We start from the raw sequence: 18,386 nt of genomic DNA on the forward strand, positions 1-18,386 counted from the left end.
TCATGCCGTTCAATCGAGATCATATACGAAAGTGATGGGACAGTTACAAAGAGCAGTAAATTGAGGAGCCTCAATTTGAGATCTTTGGAAAGCTTGAGGCACATATGGCCGTACGATGGTCTCCCAAGCGTCCCATTTCCAAAGTTCAGTTCCATATATGTTCGGAGTTGCCCACTGGAAGTACTTTTCCCAGCCTTCACGGCGGAATTTCTCGAGCAAATCGAAATGCTGGAGGTGCGGTGTTGTAAAAATCTGGAGTTAACTGCTGGCTATGGAGAATGTGAAGAAGCCACCGAAACGACAATCACCTTCTTCGGGTTAACTAAGCTTCGCCTTGACAATATGCCGAAATTCAGGAGGTTGAGATTGACTATCATTTCGTTCGGGAATGGGTGGTTCAGAAGCAACTCCATGTTCAGTACATCTCCTCCATAGATCGGCTTGCAGACATCTTCACCAAAGCTCTACCTACCATTGGATTTCGTTCATTACAATACATGCTTATAGTGAGATCTCTCACATCAGCTTGCTGTCAAAGGATATCAAATTTGGAATCTGATATTCATCATCTCTAGCAATCATTCCCGATATTCAGTAATCACTCCCGATATTCAGCGGATCCTTTGCAACTAATTATGATACTCAGCAATCGCTTATGATAGTCAGCGGATCTCTTACGATCACTCATTGATTTCTTTTGATTTATTGTTAATTTGCTTATATCCTCAACTTCTTCTGAATAGAAGCTGTAAAGAGAGATAAAGATGTACAAAAACATTTATTTATAACACAATACAGTTTTATGTTTCTACATCGACCCAAAAAAAAAAAAAAAACAACCCTCTTGAGTTTCTGACCAAAACAAAAACAAAAAAAATCCCTCTCAACTTCTTAGGCTACAAGAGACCGAGGTAAGAATACATAAATATGTTTCTTATTCTTAATTAAACCATGTCCTTTGCGCGGACTCGCTCATTTTCTCACCCACTGACGTGCGAGGCCGATTATGACCGGCAAAAATATCGACAGAGCGACGAAGAAGTAGTTGAAGAAAGTGTTGGGCGTAAGGGTGCCCATCGCGGTGTCGTACGTTACTGTCAGGGCGACAAGCGCTACTCGCAGCTCCATTTGCATCGGGAATCCAAATGTGAGGTAGTAGATCATCTGGAGAGAGGCGAAGAATCCGATCGAGTTGAAGATGAGGAAGAGGATGTAAGCGACCGGGTACTCGTTTCCCCAAACCGCCTGGCCGGTTTTGTGCGATGTGGTCTCGTTGTTCGTGGCACTGGTGCTGTTACTCGAGGGCTCTGAATCGTCCTGCCAAAGTCCGCCCGGCGGCTGAAGCACAGCTTGGTAGGTAGCGGTTATGATGAGAGCGGCGATGACGAGCAAGGCGTTCCGCACATCACCCGGGGAGTCCCTTTCTCTTTTGTACTCGAAGTACTTTAACCACTGGTCTGTCTCTTCATTGACCCTCAAGAAACTTGTGCAACGGGAGGTCCAAGTTCTGCGTGAATTGTGACGTCCGGGTGATTGGAAGTGATGTCCGCTTGATTGACCGGTTCGGGGTTCTGGGTCTTCAGTCGCCACGGTCACCATAGAAGGCAATCCTGTTGCTCTCGTGGCTCCACATCGTGTGAGGATTTCTGCGATTTCTGCATCACCGGCTTCATTGTTAATGAGTAGTAGAATGCCTAGAGGCGTTAGACCAGCCTCATTCCTGGCGTTCACTTCGATCAGATCTTTGTCAATTGCATCGCCCGAGACCAGGAACTCGACTACCTGTTCGATTCAAGAACATATATCATTAATCATTCAACACTCTCGTTGAGATCTCGACACTTTAGCAGAAACAAGCGTTCCACCCTTGACTCTTGAGTACCATACTAACATGAAGTATTGTCGGAACAAAGAACAAGAACAGAGAAGAGGAACCGATATGACTAAATGAAACGGGTCAAAAGAACTGGGCAGCTTGCCTCGTATTGCTTTCTAGCCACTGCGAGGTGCAGATCTGGTTCCCTTGGCCGTCCCGACAATTCAAGACGTGCTCTTTGTTCAACCGCTTCAGCTGCTGCACCAGCAACTTGAACGCCTCAAGCTGGCTGTTTTTCACCGCGAGGTGGAGCGCGCTCTCCCGCCGAGCCGTCACTTCCTCGACAGAATCAGGACAAGCCGAGACCAGCTCCTTCAGGACTTCGCCTTTCCCTTTGATGGCCGAATAGTGGAGAGGAATCCTCTCCTCTCTCCCCTTCACAAGGCACAGGCGACTGCCCACTTTCAAAAGCTCCCGAACCATATCCACGTCGCCCCTTGCCGCGGCGATGTGCAGGGGGCTGAAACCGTCCTGGTTCAGCTCGTCGGTGAACTCCGTCCTCAGCTTCAGGACTTCTCTGACGAAACTCGTATGGCCGGCCATCGAGGTGACATGTAGCGGGCTGTCTCCTTCGGCAAGAGAAGCGGCGTTGAGGATGAGGACGTTTTCTCCGACCAAGGAGTGCAACTGATCGACATTCCCTGTGTAGGATGCTTCAAACAACCTAGGATCCATCTTTTGGATCTGAGAAGGCTGTTTCGTGATTCTTATGTTGGACGGTTTATCTTCTACTGCTTGTTTGTTAGAAAATATAAAATTTATTTTGGAAGAAGAAATATAATTAGACTTGCTTACTTTTCATATTGATGATTGAAGCGGATTTGTGGTGTCAAACAACTCCAATCGTGTGAACATGAAGAAAAGTGTTTTTTTTCTTGATAAGCAACTTCCTTTTTTTTTTTTTTTCTCAAAATTGGTCCAAAAGTGTTCCCAATAGCAAAATCTGAATCTGAATTATTCACGTTATCAAATATATTTCTAGTTCTTTTTTATTGTTTTTGCTTTGGGAAGCAGATCAGAGGAACAAAAACATCACCAAACAGGTTGTTTCGTTATAGTTACGCTATTCAAAATAAAATGAAATCGAGGGACCGCCGGAACCAAAACAGATGCACATTTACAAAGGGTCTCAACCACCAGAGGTTGGTGTTGGGGTTTTTTTTGGGGGGGAGTGAGCCCAACGGCTCTTTGCCCTACCGGCCTTTTTTTTTTCTAATAACGGGTCGGAACCGGCCCTTGAGAGCCGATTCCGATTCCGGGTTAGAACCGTGAGCCCAGTCAACGGACCAATTCAGGGCCCACGATTCCAAATGGCCATCTCTAGGAAGCCCTCGTTGAAAGAGATATAACCCCTTGGGAGATTGAAACTTTGATTGTGGAGGCCCGAGCCCATCTGCGTACTTTTAAAAACCTGTCCGTGGCCCACTATGGTAGAACCGCAAACCAGGTTGCCGAATGGGTTGCTAAAGCCCTTCGTTTGGATTTCCTTCCTAGTTTTTGGTTGTCATAGTTTTTGGTTGTCAAATCCCCCTCAAAACTTCCTGGGAGTTTCTCTGTTTTGATGTCCCTGTTATGGGCTTGTCTTCTACGAACTCTTGATGATAAATAAAGGCAGTTTCATTTTCTGACCCAAAAAAAAAAACAAAAAAGCGGATATGTCTACGAAAAGTCACATTTAAGTCTACACACAAGTGACGGAAGCTTAAAGGAACAATCAAAATTAGGCCTTGCAAACAAAAGAAAAGCACCAAAAGAAGAGGTTTTTCCCTTCTCCTTTGACCCCACGTACTTACATTCGCGAAGCCCAAGATATCCTGGCCCATCATCACAATATGCCGGTGACCCATTGCTTAAGAAGTGCAAATCAGGTAGAAGATTGGCTTGCCAAATTGTACTGCTCTTGCTCTATTAGGGCTCTGGTTTTTCGGCTTTCTTCCTGCCCCAACCCCTTTGGGACCTTCTTTGGACTGACCCCCCTTCTTTGGACCTGTAAGTATGAACCTAGTATCGCGCCACACATGCTGGCTACTCCTTTGAGTCAAAGCCTAAATGAGGATAAGCTTATATGGACAAAGAACAACTCAGGGTCCTATACAGTCAAAAGCGGGTACAATTCCACTTATCCCTCAATCACCGCGGAACCAAACAGAGCCACTTCCTCGTACCAACCCCCTAAAGATCTATGGCCTAAACTCTGGAATCTACAGATTTTCCCTAAAGTCCGATTTTTCATGTGGTGTGTGTGCACCGATTCTCTTCCTACGAAGGAAAACCTCCACAAGAAAGAAGGTATTACCTGATCCAGAGTGCCCTTTGTGTCAACAAGAGCCAGAGAGAATCGAACATCTGTTTATCTTGTGCGAATGGACACAGAAAATTTGGTCATATTCCAGACTTCAGATGAAATGCTCACCAACGAACATTACAAGAATTGAGAAGTGGGTGGTGCACGAAGCTCTTACCTCGTGCACAGATGCGTCATCCAGAGCTCTTTTCGCGGGAGTCTTGAGGCAGATCTGGAAAGCGAGAAACTTGAAGGTATTCCAAGATCGAAAACCCAATTCATGCTCAGTCATTGAAGAAGCACAAATACTGGTCAGCAGCTATGAAAAATGGCCTCCAAGAAAGGATAAGCCAAAGGAAAAAGGAAGGTCTTTACCTGCTCAGTGGATTCCCCCCTCGGCGAACTCGTTGGAATTGAATGTCGATTCCTCGTGGCTTAGTGACACCTTGGCTGGAGCGTCGGCCGGGTTTCTCAGACATTCTGATGGGATCGTCGTGGATGGCTTCGCGAAGTCGATTCGTGCCTCTTCCCCCCTTATCGCAGGAACCCTAGCCGTTCGTGAAGCTCTGTCGTGGTTAAGGAAGCCTCGCGAACTACAGATCAGAACTAAAGTCTTCATCTGATCTGCAAGTCGTCTTATCTTGCGCTAGCTTATCAGTGGTGGAATTCATATCAGGCCTGAAGGAGAGCCCATGGACTGCACGGACTATTGTGGAGGATTGTTGCAGTCTACTGGCCCAGTTAAGGAACGTCACAATTTCCTTTGGGCCGCAAGAAACTAATAGGGCTGTACTCTATACCTGAACCCCTTTTGCTTATATTATGCCTTGATGTTGAAAACTCTAGTTTACTTGGTGTTTCAAAGTGATGAAATTCTATTTCCTGTCCAAAAAAATTAAAAAAAAAGTATGAACCTTTAATTTCAGGAATAAAACTATCTTTTGATCACAAAAAAAAGAAAAAAAAAAACAGAGGTCTTTTTCCTGAAAATGATGGTCTATTATTTACCATGTATCTACGTCACTCAAAATGTGAGTCGCAATAGCTTCAACTAAGACAGGAACAATTCGAAAAAAAAAGAAAAAAACAGAAAGAAGAAGACAGGGACGATAAGTGCCACTAGACATTCAACCTAGAGGTTGAGGAGCGAAGTTGGATTAAATTACGCCTTCATTTATTAGCTCAAGTTTTCAAGCAATTGACAGTGGCATTATCAATGATATTGTGTTTTAGCAATTCACTCATAATTTTTACTGGCCTAATTCTATGGTATGTGACATTCTATGTATTCATAGTTCAAAGTGTACTCATTATTTTTGTGTCCAACATCATAAAATTTACTCTTGTAGTGTTTTGCGATAAATAATTTTGCCTCCTAATGGTTACAACAGCGTAAGGCAAAATGTCCTTTGGCTCTTGAGGTCATCGGCCTATTTATTTCTTGTCAAATATAAATCGGTGTGAATAGACACGCAGAAGAAGTTGCGAGTAATTCCCCCAAGGAAGTTCAGGAAGCATCGATGATAAGTTCCAAGAAGTTAGATGAGGGCAAGCATAATCAAACGGAGGCATTTATGTTTTTTAGCGATTCCATAGATGGGTGTAGATAATTTCATCACACTGCACGACATGTGCGCATTGTGGACGGGCCAAGAGATGCAGTCGACAGTCAATTGCCATATTCTTGGAACTCACCATTTGCTTATGGTCTCTAATAATTATTTGGCTAGTACCGAAGGTGGACTCCGACGGTACAGTCGATGCCAATGGAGCGAGCACGTCGCCATCCACCATGGAAAGAATTGAAAAAACACAGCGGTTTGGCATTCCACCACCGCAAAAGGCCAGCATTGTATTTCCCGGACTTTTACAAAGTAGTTGCTGCTATCTTTGCTGAAATATTCGTTCACCTCACCACCGACCGGCACCGAAGTGCCCGAGAGCACGGGTTCGAACTGGCCCGGCCCATTGGCGATCCTAACTAAAACCTATTTGGGTTCATGTTACACTGGGAAGAATTTCTGAGTCGATGATCCTTGGCAAGTGATGCCGACACATTCTAAGATAATTTTAGGACCTTCAAACCATTTCATTCAAACATCTGTCACATTTTGCAATCGCTATGTGCGCCTTGATTTTCTTCTGTCCTTCACCGAAAGTGTTGCCGACAGCTTCGTAGAAATTTTGGTGCGGTTGACATGACAAGAAGCTTTAATAATTGCTACGTGACACACGATATATCAATTCGTGGCTCCTGTCTGCAGGATGAGGGTGACAGAACGGGCAGCTTTAATGATTGCCGAGTGAACCGCCGATGGCCAGAAGGCAAAACTTAACTCCACCCTGGTTAACTCTTGACATCACTTTGTTGTCTTCCTCCTCCTCCTCCTCTGCGTTTTAGAGAGAGAGAGAGAGAGAGCAGCATCAGAGCACCCACGGTGGACGTGCTTGGGAGGGTGAGACACGTGAGGATTTGGGAGTTTGAAGAGTATTTTGTTACGTTATTTTGGAGAACTACATACAAATGCACTTTATATTCATTGAAATTGGGCTGTTTCGCAGAGAATTTTGTTCACGTTGTAATCAGTGAAATTGGGTTGTTTTAGAACGATTAAATTTGAGGTTTGGAGAAATAAATGATAACTATAATTAGTAATTTCTGTAAAGAAAAATGAAGAAGCTGTGTTCCATGGACCTTTAGTTTCTCACAATGGAATCGTGTACGTAGCTCAAAACCTTAAAATTATTCACAAGTTTCAGGGATAGGCGTCTCTTAGATATTAAAGGAGTATCTAGGACTCTTTGAGCATCCGGCGAATGTTCATCGTGATCCCTCCATTCCACACACATCAAGCAATTATCGAAAACACATAATTTTATATTACTTTCTTTTAAAAAGTCGTTAGTTGCCACGCTTGGTATTTCTTTTTATCTCAATTTCTATTCGAAGTTGATTTTGGCAATTTGGGCACGACAACAGTTCTAGAGCAGAATTTTTCCTCCCAAAGTACTTATAGAGTAGGAATTCATTTGGTAACACCACTTCTGGGGGAGAAATCTATTTGGCTACGCAATTTTACTTTTTTACTTCTGAAATATTTTTTCTCTAGAAGCAATTTTAGAGCCACTTGAACAAATAAAAAAAAATTGCTTCTCTCAAGAAGTTGATTTCTAAAGTATAAGTAAAAAAATCAACTCTGCTCAGAAGTAGTAATAGAAAAGTCAATTTTTTTATAAGAAGTTAATTTTTAAAACAGAAATGTTGCTATATGCACCCTAACGTTCTATTACCAACACACAACACTTGGGAGCTGAGTCCCCATCCTTTTCTTTTTCCTTTTTTTTTAACTCCTAAGGAAGGTTTGGAGAATATTTTTTTTCTATACTAGAAACTATTACTTATCGAAATTTTAACCTTCATCCTACATCATTTTTTTTTTCTTATGAAAATAGAATTTAGATGTAATTCATGCCATGTTATGGGGTTGAAAAACTAGCTTTATTAAAGTGTACATTCAAATGATGATGCAAGATTACTTAAAATATATGATAAGTGTATTGAAAGTCCTAAAACTTATTAAGAAAGAAAAAAAGAAAGTGCAATTGAGTCTAATTTTGGTTTTTAAAATTTTCTTTCTATTATGTGACATTATCTAACATGAAATACAAGATTAAAAGGCGTCTTTTAGGCATAAATCATAAGTTTTTTTAAACCAAAGTATTAATTGAGTTAGATTAAAAATCTAAGAAAGGAACTTGTGATGACAATGTTTCGTAGTTAGCCTTATGTAGCTAGGCCCATTGCAGACTTATTGCTTTGTAAGATGATTTGACAAGGAGAATAGTACAAACTTTTGATGAGAAAAGCAATTTGGCCAAAACTGGTGGTGGGCACAGGACGAAGCATCATTGCACCAAAGTGGACTCTATCGTTGTTGTCTAACTTTATTAAAGAGGATGTTTAAAAATCTCGTGAAGTGACTGGGATTGAATAGCGTTGTCCGCTGTGTAGCACCAACACGAAACAGCACACGGAACACGACACGATACGATACTTATAAATTAGAAATGTTAATTTAAACGATAAGATTTTTCCTCATACTTGTAAATAAATGTAAAAAGTTTAAAATTAGAGACGGGGATGAACTGAATTTATACAAATATAAAAAGTATAAAACCCAATCGTTAAAAAATTTATATAAAATTGAATTGACGTAAATATAGCGTGCTTAAGCCATCAAGTGACAGGTCCCACGTTCACGCGCTTTGGTGGGGCTGGACCAACAGCACTATTGTGGAAAACTAAGACGCGGCCAAGTCGTGCAGTGCAAGACCCGGAAAGCACCAAGTCAAGTCTTGAGTCCATGTCGTTATCTCCTTCGATGACTTTGGCCTAGATTCAGCCGCTTGCATTTCTCTTGGATAAATGAAAATCCTAGCATGATTCTAATGAAACGGAGTTTCTCTCTTAAGTGTGTGTAAATCAAGCAACTCCCAGGATAATACATGTTGATTGGTATGGATTCCGAAATTATTCTCGTCATCTCTTGATTAGAAAGAAGAGAGGCCATGGATGATCAAGTTCATCGAGTCCATCGTCCAGTGCCTTTTTTTGTTCTGAAAATAGAAAAGCAATACGTGCTTGCTGTGGATGAATAGGAGGAAGAGGCTGACTTTTGACCTTAAATCAATTCTCATTCGAGTGATAATATTCGTACGACTAGCCATTTTGCCTAAGATTAAACAAAAAAAAAAAATACAGGCAGTGTCTTTTCAGAGCAGTCGTCCCACTAAAACAAAATGTTTTTGTGATAGGTGGTATAATGAAAATCATCTTTCCTATGCTTTCTCCGGACCCCGGTACTGTAGAACGTCTACGATGATCCATAGATGGAGAAATTAATTAGATAGGTTCCTTATACTTTCACCAAGCGCAGAGAGGAATTTAGAGGAATTTAGAGCAATTGCTAATTGACGATGAAAGAGGTTCTAAATGAAGAGATTGAAAAATGATGAAGTTAGAAGATAATATGCGGTGGCAAATTATCAGTAGAAACTTACATTGATGCTAAGTGTACCTATGAAGTCATTACCCATTTTGGGTTGAAGGAATAGTATCTAATCACTTAATCTAGTCTACAGGAGTCAACACATTCTCAAAAGGAGTACTCAAATGATGACGTATTTCATGTTGGAGTTATCTTTTGGAGATTCCGTAGATGTGTAAAGATGACAAGATGACAAGTTGGAATACAAATACGAAATTACGGATACATAAGAGAAATGGAACTTCAAAAAGTTAAAGAACGATTTTCCTATGAAAATTACAGAATTCTTTTGAAATTGTAAGATGAAAAGGAGTAAGACCTCCACATTTCGCTTTGCCATGCTTTCACATTCTGCAACTCGTTTCTACTCTTCCTTTTGCATATTTTCGAGCGAGTCCTCCTTCAATGATCTTGTCAAGATATCTGCAAGCTGATATTCGGATATGCAGGAGTCAAGCTTAATCTCACCATGATATCTACAATATGATATTCAAGATCTAATCTTCCTTACATTTTGTCAAATAAATTGGGCGTTATCAGAGACGCAATGCCTGTCGACTCTTGTTATCGGCAAATCTACACTTTCCGGTCTTGGAAGGATTGGCGAAATTGAGGGAATTGCAAATTATTAGGTGCGAGTGCCTCACGAGGACACCTACTCTATCGAGCTTGAGGAATGCACAATCCTTGGAGCTGCCTCAACTAGAAAGACTCGTGCAGTTCAAGGTTGGGGGAATCAGAATCTTTGTTCCACGTGATTCAATTGAACGATTACACCAAACCTATGCAAGTTGAAGAAGCTAAGGTGCGTTGAACTGAATGGTTGTCCTAAGCTAAGAGCCATGAAAGGCCGCAAGAGCTTATAGTCCTTAAAAGTACTTGGAGAACAAATGTTGCAAATTTCTCGAAATGTGTTGCTCCATGTGTCAAGATCGACCAAGCTAGAGACGGAATTGTAACTAATCTTCAGTGTCACGAACCTCACTCTTTTATCTTAGGTATCATCGGTTACAGTTGGGTTATCAATAACTCAACTGATTTAGATTTGCGATTGGTACTGCTTAGGTATTGAATGATGAATCCTGAAATTTTAATCTTGTTTCATCGAAGTTCAGATGTAGAAAAATTGAACTACATCGTGGATTGCCGGCGTCAAAGTAAATACGTATTAATAAAGGGTCTCAACTACTAGAGATCAAAGTTCACTTGTGTATGAACTCGCAAAGAAATGGCAGAGTAGATGTTTTTAATGACTGTCTTTGCGGATCGGTGGACACGAGGGGAATCTTTGGTAACGCCACTTATATTAACGCCTTGTGCCCCTCTTTCTGACCGCCATTGTATCGTCTAAATGATTTCGGTACACGCCCACTGCTAGGAGCCCTCTCTTTCACCTAATCTTCTATGGCTGTTCTTCTAGTTGGAACCGTTCTGTATTCATCATACTGCTACGAGCCCTCACTTTCACCAGAAAGATAGAATTCTAAAAGGGGGAAAATGGCGGATATTGTTCTGTCCATAGCTTCCAAAGTGGCAGAGTACCTGGTGGCTCCGGCAGGTCGTCACTGTGACTACCTGATATTCTCCAATAGCTACGCTGGTCGACTTAACGAAGAAGTTGAGAACCTGGAAAACTCGAGGCAAAGTGTGCAGCATTCCATCGATGAAGCTTTAAACAACATGAAGCTGATCGAACCCGACGTCGAGAAATGGGTGATAGACGTGGAGACCATCGCCAGCAAGGCACGCATTGCGCCAGAACACGATGGAAGAGTCAAGAAAACTTGCTTCTGTGGGTGGCTTCCCAATTCATATCACTTTAGTATCAAGTTGGAGACAAGATGATCGCTTTGGTGCCTCCAACGAAAATTTTCGGCCAAAATTGCCATGTGTCATTAATAATTTTTTAATGAAAAATGACATTTAAAAATAATAACAAATCCACGTGGGCTGCCATGTGGACTTCTACACTTTAAAATAAATTAAAAAAAATCAAAATCAAAATTAGAAATTACCTAAAAATAAATTCTTTTAAAATACAGATTTTATTTAAAATAAAATTAAAAATAAGGTTAAAATTCAACAAAAAGGCATAAAATTATAAACAAAATTTATAAAAAAAACTTTTTAAATAAATTTGCATTAAAGATTTATGGTAAGCTTCCATAGAAGATGATAGTGCAGGGTAATTCGACAGCTCTAGCATTTTGCCGGCAATGGAGCCAAAAAGCAATTTTAGTACCAAGTAATAGGGGAGTGGCCCCATTGTTTTTAATCAACACAACACATGATTTTGGAGAGAAATTTTTCCTCAAAAAAATAATTTAGAGTTCTTTGAGGTCAAGCATAATCAAACGAGCCATTTATGTTTTTTTTAGTGATTCCGTGTACGGATGTAGATACTTAGATCAAAACATTGCACCACACGTGCGCACTGTGGATGGGCCAAGAGATGAAGGCGACAGTTGAGGCCACATTTGCTTATGGTCTCTAATAATTCTTTGGCTAGTGCAGAAGGTGGACTCCGATGCTACAGTCGATGCCCATGGAGCGAGCACGTCACCATCCACCAGGGAAAGAATCGAAAAAACAAAGCGTTTTGGCATCCCACCACCGCAAAAGGTCCCTTCCTCGGGCTTTTTCAGTGTAGTTGCTGTCATCTTTGCTGAAATATTCGTTCACCCTGCTAGGGGTGAACAAATTAGATCGATCGGACTGAAAATCGCCTGGACCAGATCGAATCGGACCAGTGGCTCAGTTCTTGGTTCCAAAGGACGGCGGTCCGGTTCCCGATTTTTAAAATTGGAATTGACAGCCGAACAGTTCGGTTCTCCGATTCCAAAGGTACAGGACTGGACCGAACCGCCTGAACCGGACTGGTCAATTTTGTTGTTGAATTTTAAATATGTTTTTTGTCGCTTTTTTTCTCTAAGGGTGTGTTTGTTCAAGGGAAAATAAGAGATTTAAAAAATATTTTTTAAAAAATAAATGCTGATATCACTCATAAAAATGAATGGATGCAAAATATTTTCATCACCGTGAAAAAGTTAGGCATAAGGTTTTATCAATAATGAAAATATTCTCTGCTGGCTAATTTTTCTAAAAGATACAAGCGTTTATTTTTTGAAAAATATTTTTCAAATCTTTAATATTTCGTGAAACAAACACACCCTAAGTAAGTGTAAATTTTCTTCTGCAGATTTTCTTCTTTTTCAAGTTCAAAGCCGAGTGTTTGTTTGTCGGTTTCATAATTCAGTGAAAGAGATAATCAAAATGGACATTTATGAAATCTAAATCGGCTGCTGCTCGCAATATCAATGCTTATGGGCAAAAGGAAGCAAAGAGACAAATGAATTTGACGAGTACTGAGAAGGCCATTAAGCTGGGTGAGCGCAAAGACTTGAAGGCTTCGGTCTCTACTGTTGGTGGCTCTGCGCAATGCCAGAAGTGCTATCAATTGCTCGTGTCATTCAGTCGGTTAGGTGCCACAGTTCCAACAAGATTACACTGTGTAATCTTGTTGTATTTATATAAAAAAAAAAAGTCTCTGTATTTGACTGATTTTGTTTAACTGCCCCGGAAGTTCCCGATTTTGAAAATTGAAAATCGGGACCATCAGTTCGATTCTCAAGAATCAAATCGGATTGGAACCGCTTATCCGTACACCCCACTGCCGACCGATACCGAAGTGCTCAAGAGCACGGTTTCGAACTGGCCTCGCCCATTGGCCATCCTAACTAAAAACCTATTTGGGTTCATGTTACGCTAGGAAGAATTTCTGAGTCGGGGATCCTACGCAAGTGATGCCGACACATTCTTAAGTTAATTTTTGGACCTTCAAGCCATTTCATTCTAACATCTGTCACATTTCTCATCTTGCAATCACTATCTATGTGCGCCTTTGATTTTCTTCTGTCCTTCACCGAAAGGGTTGCTGACAGCTTCGTGGAAATTTTGGTGAGGTTGACATGGCAAGAAGCTTTAATAATTGCAACGTGACACACGATGTATGAAGTCGTGCTCCCATCTGCAGCATGAGATTGACAAAAAGGAAGCTTTAATAATTGCCGAGTGAACCGCCGATGGCGAGAAGGCAAACTTAACTCCACCCTGGTTAACTTTTAACGTCCCTTTGTTCTGTCTTCTTCTTCTCTCCTCCTCCTCCTCCTCCTCTACGTTTTAGAGTGAGAGAGAAAGAGCAGCATCAGAGCACCGATGGTGGACCTTCTTGAGGAGGGTGAGACACGTAAGGATTTGGGAGTTTGAAGAGTATTTTGTTACGTTTTTTTGGAGAACTACGTACAAATACTCTTCATATTCACTGAAATTGGGTTGTTTTGCAGAGGATTTTGTTCACGTTGTAATCAATGAAATTGGGTTGTTTTGGAACAATTAAAGTGAGGTTTTGAGAAATAAATGATAACTATATTTTGCAGTTTCTATAAAAAATAAATAAATGAAAAGGGCACGTTTCATGAACTTTTAGTTTCTCACAATGGAATTGGGTATGTAGCTTAAAACCTTTACATATTCACAAGATTCATGGATAGGTGTCTCTCAGATATTAATGGAGTATCTAAGCCTCTTTGAGCATCCGACGAATCTTTGTCGCCACCCATCCATTCCATACCCATCAGACGATTATCGAAAACACATAATTTTTTATTACATACTTTTAAAAGTCTGTTAGTTACCACACTTGGTATATCTTTTTATCTCAATTTCTATGGAAGTTGATTTTGGTAACTTGGGCACGCATGACAAAGTTTCTCAATTTCTATCTTTTTCCTTTCTTATAATTGTCCTTGAAGAGAATACCCCGGTTGGTGTTTTTTCCTAACTAAATAATAAGTTTTCTTGAAGTCCCTATCTAATCCCGAGCAAACATATTTTGAAAATTTGTTTTTGGTCAATACAATAATTTCCCGGATCTTTGTTAGTTTGATTTCATGACGTTCGAGTTTAAAAAAAAAATGTTTTTATATTTTTTTACGCTTTTTTGTTTTTTTCTTTTTCTTTTCAAAGTATTGATTTTTGCTCAGTATTAATAGTTTTAGACCGTTTATTTTTTAGTCACTTGAAATTTTAAAAGTAAGAAAAATTTACTTTTCTCTAGAAATTGATTTCTAAAGCAAAAAAAAAAACCTGCTTAGAGGTAGAAATAGAAAATTTAATTTTTGGCTAGAAGTTAATTTTTAAAGCAGAAGTGTTATTATACGCACCCTATTGTTCTATTACCTACACACAACACTTGGGAGCTGAGCCCCCTTTTCTTTTTCTTTTTTCTTTTTTTTAACTCCTAAGAAGGTTTTGTGAATATTTTTTTCTATATTGGAAACTATTATTTATCTAAATTTTAACCTTATTCTTACATCATATTTTTTTTCTTGTGAAAAAAGAATTTAGATGTAATTCATGCTAGGTTATGAGGCTGCAAAACTAGCTCTATTATATTTTATATTCAAATGATGATGCAAGATTACTTAAAATCTATGATAAGTGCATTATAAGTCCATAACTTGTCAAGAGAGAAAGAAAGTGCAATTGAGTCTTATAACTTATAAAAAAAAAATGAAGTCTTAAGTCTTAAAACTTGTCAAACATGTACACTTGAGTCAGTCCGTCAATTCCATCTCCTTAGACTAACAGAGTTTTGATTTTTTAATTTTTCTTTCTCTTATGTGGCATTATCTAACATGAAATACAAGACTAAAAGGCGTCATTTCGTCATAAATTATAATTTTTTAACCAAAATATTAGTTGATTTAGATTAAAAATTTAAGAAAGGAACTTGTGATGACATTGTTTCGAAGTTAGCCTTATGTAGCTAGGCCCATTGCAGACTTATTGCTTCGCAAGATGCTTTTACAAGGAAAATAATACAAACTTTCTATGAGAAAAGCAGTTTGGCCAAAACTGGTGGCGGGTACAGGACGAAGCATCATTGCTCCAAAGAGGACTCTATCATTGTTGGCCACCTATATTAAAGCTGATGCTTAAAGAACTCGTGAAGTGACTGGGATTGAAGCGCTTTGTCCGAATCGAAATCTGGACTCCTGCTGCTGCTGATTTGCTAGAGCCATGCATTATCTGAATCGAGATTCCGTAGATGTGTAAAGATAATAAGATTACACGCTCAAATACAAATAGAAATTACGAATACATAAGAGATATACAATTTAAAAAAGATATAATTAGAATCAACTTATCTGTTGCGATATTCAAGCGACTGACAAATATGGTTTTCGAAGTTATCTTTATTTACTACCATACATATGTTGTCGCTAATAACGTCTTCTATAGTGGTGTCAGGGGTTAACGATCACATGTCTAGATATGACGGGATTTTGCATTTGAATCTCAGCATCTCCTACTTAGGACAACTTCAGGGACCACGCCCATCTTCCGGTAGATGCAGCCTTTCACGAGACATGTAAGCGCAGGCAGCTTGTATGCAACGGCAAAAGGTACGAAATGGAGCCAAAATTCATAGAGTCCATGCTAAAAAAATACAGATAAGGTCAGAGTTACGAAGCTTTTGATGAAAGATAAACATAATGTTGACAAATGTCACGGGATCCTCAATAACAAGCATTGAGTTTTTCTCAGATGTGAGAGGGAAGTTGAAGATTTATATATGATTATTGCCGGCCGGCCTTCATTTTAGTTTGCGAAAATGGCGGTCTTTTCAGTCTCAACTTATGTTTCCCGATTTTCCTTGGCATCGAAAGAGTTACGGGTAGTTCCCCAATGGAAGTCCAGGAAACGTAGATGATAAGTTTGGACAAGTTACATTATGGGGAAAAATAAGTTTTCCTCGATTGTGTTTTTTGTGTTTCATATGATGGATTATGAGATTGCATCTAATTATGGGAAATAAATCGTTTTCGTGTCTTGAATAAGTGAAAACTATGTTTGGTATTCTAGAAAATGAAGTTGCAATCAATGTGAAAGTGCCACAGTTGGCGTGCATGACAGCACTTCTGCTCTAGAAGTTGATTTTTCTACTTTTGGAGAGAAGTAAATTTTGTTGTTTTTTTTTTACTTTCTCAAACGGCTCCAAAACTATTTCTGGAACAAAAAAAAAAATGGTCCAGAAGTAGAAAAATAAAGTTGCGTAACCAAACGAACTTCTACTCCATAAATTACATTACCAAAAGGATTTCTGCTCCAGAATCACTTTTGGAGCAAAAATTTTACTCTAGAAGTGTTGTCATGCGTGCCCAAAAGTCATAGCAACTAATTCCCTGTCCAACTTTAGGAGCTGGTCTTGGTCCAAAGATACGATAGAAAAATAAAATTGCTCATAACAAAAATCCTTAGCAGATTGATCGGCATGCAAAGTGCCTAACCTAGTCCTAATCAATTTTACTATCAGCGTTCACCACCGCACTAAAGTAATAAAAAAAAAATACGTAGATTCTCCTCTGGAATTAAAAAGGGAATCTCAATTTTGGAATAAGGCCAAGCAGGTGGCGATCAATAATGCAGATCCGGATTTTGTTAATCAAATAACCAAGGAAAGGAAACGAAAGAATCGGTTACATTTTTCATGTAAATCTCCTCTTATATGTAAAATAAAAAAATCGAATAGAGTTCGTTTTTATATTTTTTTATTTTTTGTGCAATCAATGTCAATTCTCGAAAAATATTTTTGCAGCGTAAGACTGTGTATGGACTCAACTCACCTTAAAGCAATAGTGACAGCTGGACAGCCGGTGCTGGAGGAGGGGATGGCATCTTCGGGAAATGAATATAATGTCCCTATACATGTGGGAATTAAAGCCAAGTGCTCTGGATTTCCACCTCAATCTCTACTACTCCCATTGCTAGAAGCTCTCTCTTTTCACCTCAATTTTCTCGGCTGTGGATTCATCCCATCGAATCTTTCCTGTTCAGTCACTTCGTTTCGATTCCGAGTTCCATCAGTTCCGCCTTTCTCTCTCGGCATATACAGTTGCTTAACTTCCTTTTCTCCTTCAAGAATACCAGAAAAGCAGAAGTCGAAAAGCGGCGAAAATGTTGCCGATTCTTTCCCCTGCTGCGTCTGTAGCTTTAAAAGGGGCAGACTACCTGGCAGGTCCGGTCGGTCGTCACTGCGGCTACATGTTTTTCACTGACCGCAAAGTTCGCCAACTGGACTATGAACTTAAGGAGCTGGATCACACGAGGGAAATGGTGCGGCGTCCTGTCAAGGAAGCTCGAGACAACATGAAAACGATCTATCGCGAGGTGGAGGAATGGGAGCAAAAAGGACAGATCGTTGCCAACACGGCGCGCAGTGTGCTGGATTACAACGGAAGAGCTCAGAAAACTTGCTTCTACGAGTGGCTTCCCAACCCGAAGGTGCGTTATTGTCTCGGCAAAGACTCCAGCAAGATGGTCAAGGAGATCCGGAAACTCACTGCGCAGAAGAATACATGGAAGGAGTTCTACCACGAAAATGATCCTCCGGCGCTCGTCCACGGCACCCTAGAGAGTCCTCCGCCGAGCCTCGTTGGCGGTGCTGCCGACCTGAACTCATCGGCCACTGATGGGGGCGACAACATCACCGATTCGCGAGCTTCCATATTTAAGGGCATAATGGAAGCTCTGGGTGATGACAAGCTGAAAGTGATTGGGGTCTACGGGCCTGGTGGCGTGGGGAAAACTACGCTATTGAAGGAAGTCGAGCAGAAACTCAAGAAAGGGAGACAGTTCGACATGATCATCAAAGCGGAAGTCTCCCAAACTCCAGACTTAGATAATATTCGAGACCAGATCGCTGACTACTTGAATCTGAATCTGACGCAGAAGCAAAGCGCACAGGGAAGAAGAGATCTTTTGTTGGGTAGATTGAAGGAGGACTCGAATAAGAAGATTCTCATAATATTAGACAACGTGCTGGTGGGACTTGATTTGACGGAGATCGGAATTCCTTTGGGTGAGGAGAGCAAGGGATGGAAGCTGCTGCTTACATCGAGATATAACAATGTGTTGTTGGAAAAGATGCGTGCCGATCAAACGTTTCATCTTAAAGGTTTAGAGGACGAAGAAGCTGTCAGGCTCTTTGAAAAGACGGTTGGCGACTGGCTCCAAGATGAAGAGGAATTGAAAAAAATAGCGACTCAAGTGGCGAAGAAGCTCGTAGGTTTACCTCTTCTTATTAAATCGGTCGCTACGGCCTTAAAAAACAGCG

The 18,386-nt window shown here is 40.4% G+C and overlaps 1 protein-coding gene, 1 long non-coding RNA gene and 1 pseudogene across 2 annotated transcripts in view; 2 read left to right on the forward strand and 1 right to left on the reverse strand.

Moving 5' to 3' along the window:
• The window catches only part of LOC115731362 (disease resistance protein At4g27190-like), a 77,693-nt gene that overhangs the window by 40,438 nt on the left and 18,869 nt on the right, over window positions 1-18,386 (forward strand). The gene's annotated exons all lie outside the window — the stretch shown is intronic.
• Window positions 907-2,609, reverse strand: LOC115731205 (annotated as a pseudogene).
• LOC125315163 lies at window positions 10,891-17,593 on the forward strand. The gene is made up of 3 exons (XR_007198512.1): window positions 10,891-10,921; window positions 16,473-16,475; window positions 17,456-17,593. It is a non-coding gene; the product is annotated as an uncharacterized LOC125315163 (long non-coding RNA).

The sequence above is a fragment of the Rhodamnia argentea genome, chromosome 5 (assembly GCF_020921035.1).
Source record: "Rhodamnia argentea isolate NSW1041297 chromosome 5, ASM2092103v1, whole genome shotgun sequence".
NCBI classification, from domain to species: domain Eukaryota; kingdom Viridiplantae; phylum Streptophyta; class Magnoliopsida; order Myrtales; family Myrtaceae; genus Rhodamnia; species Rhodamnia argentea.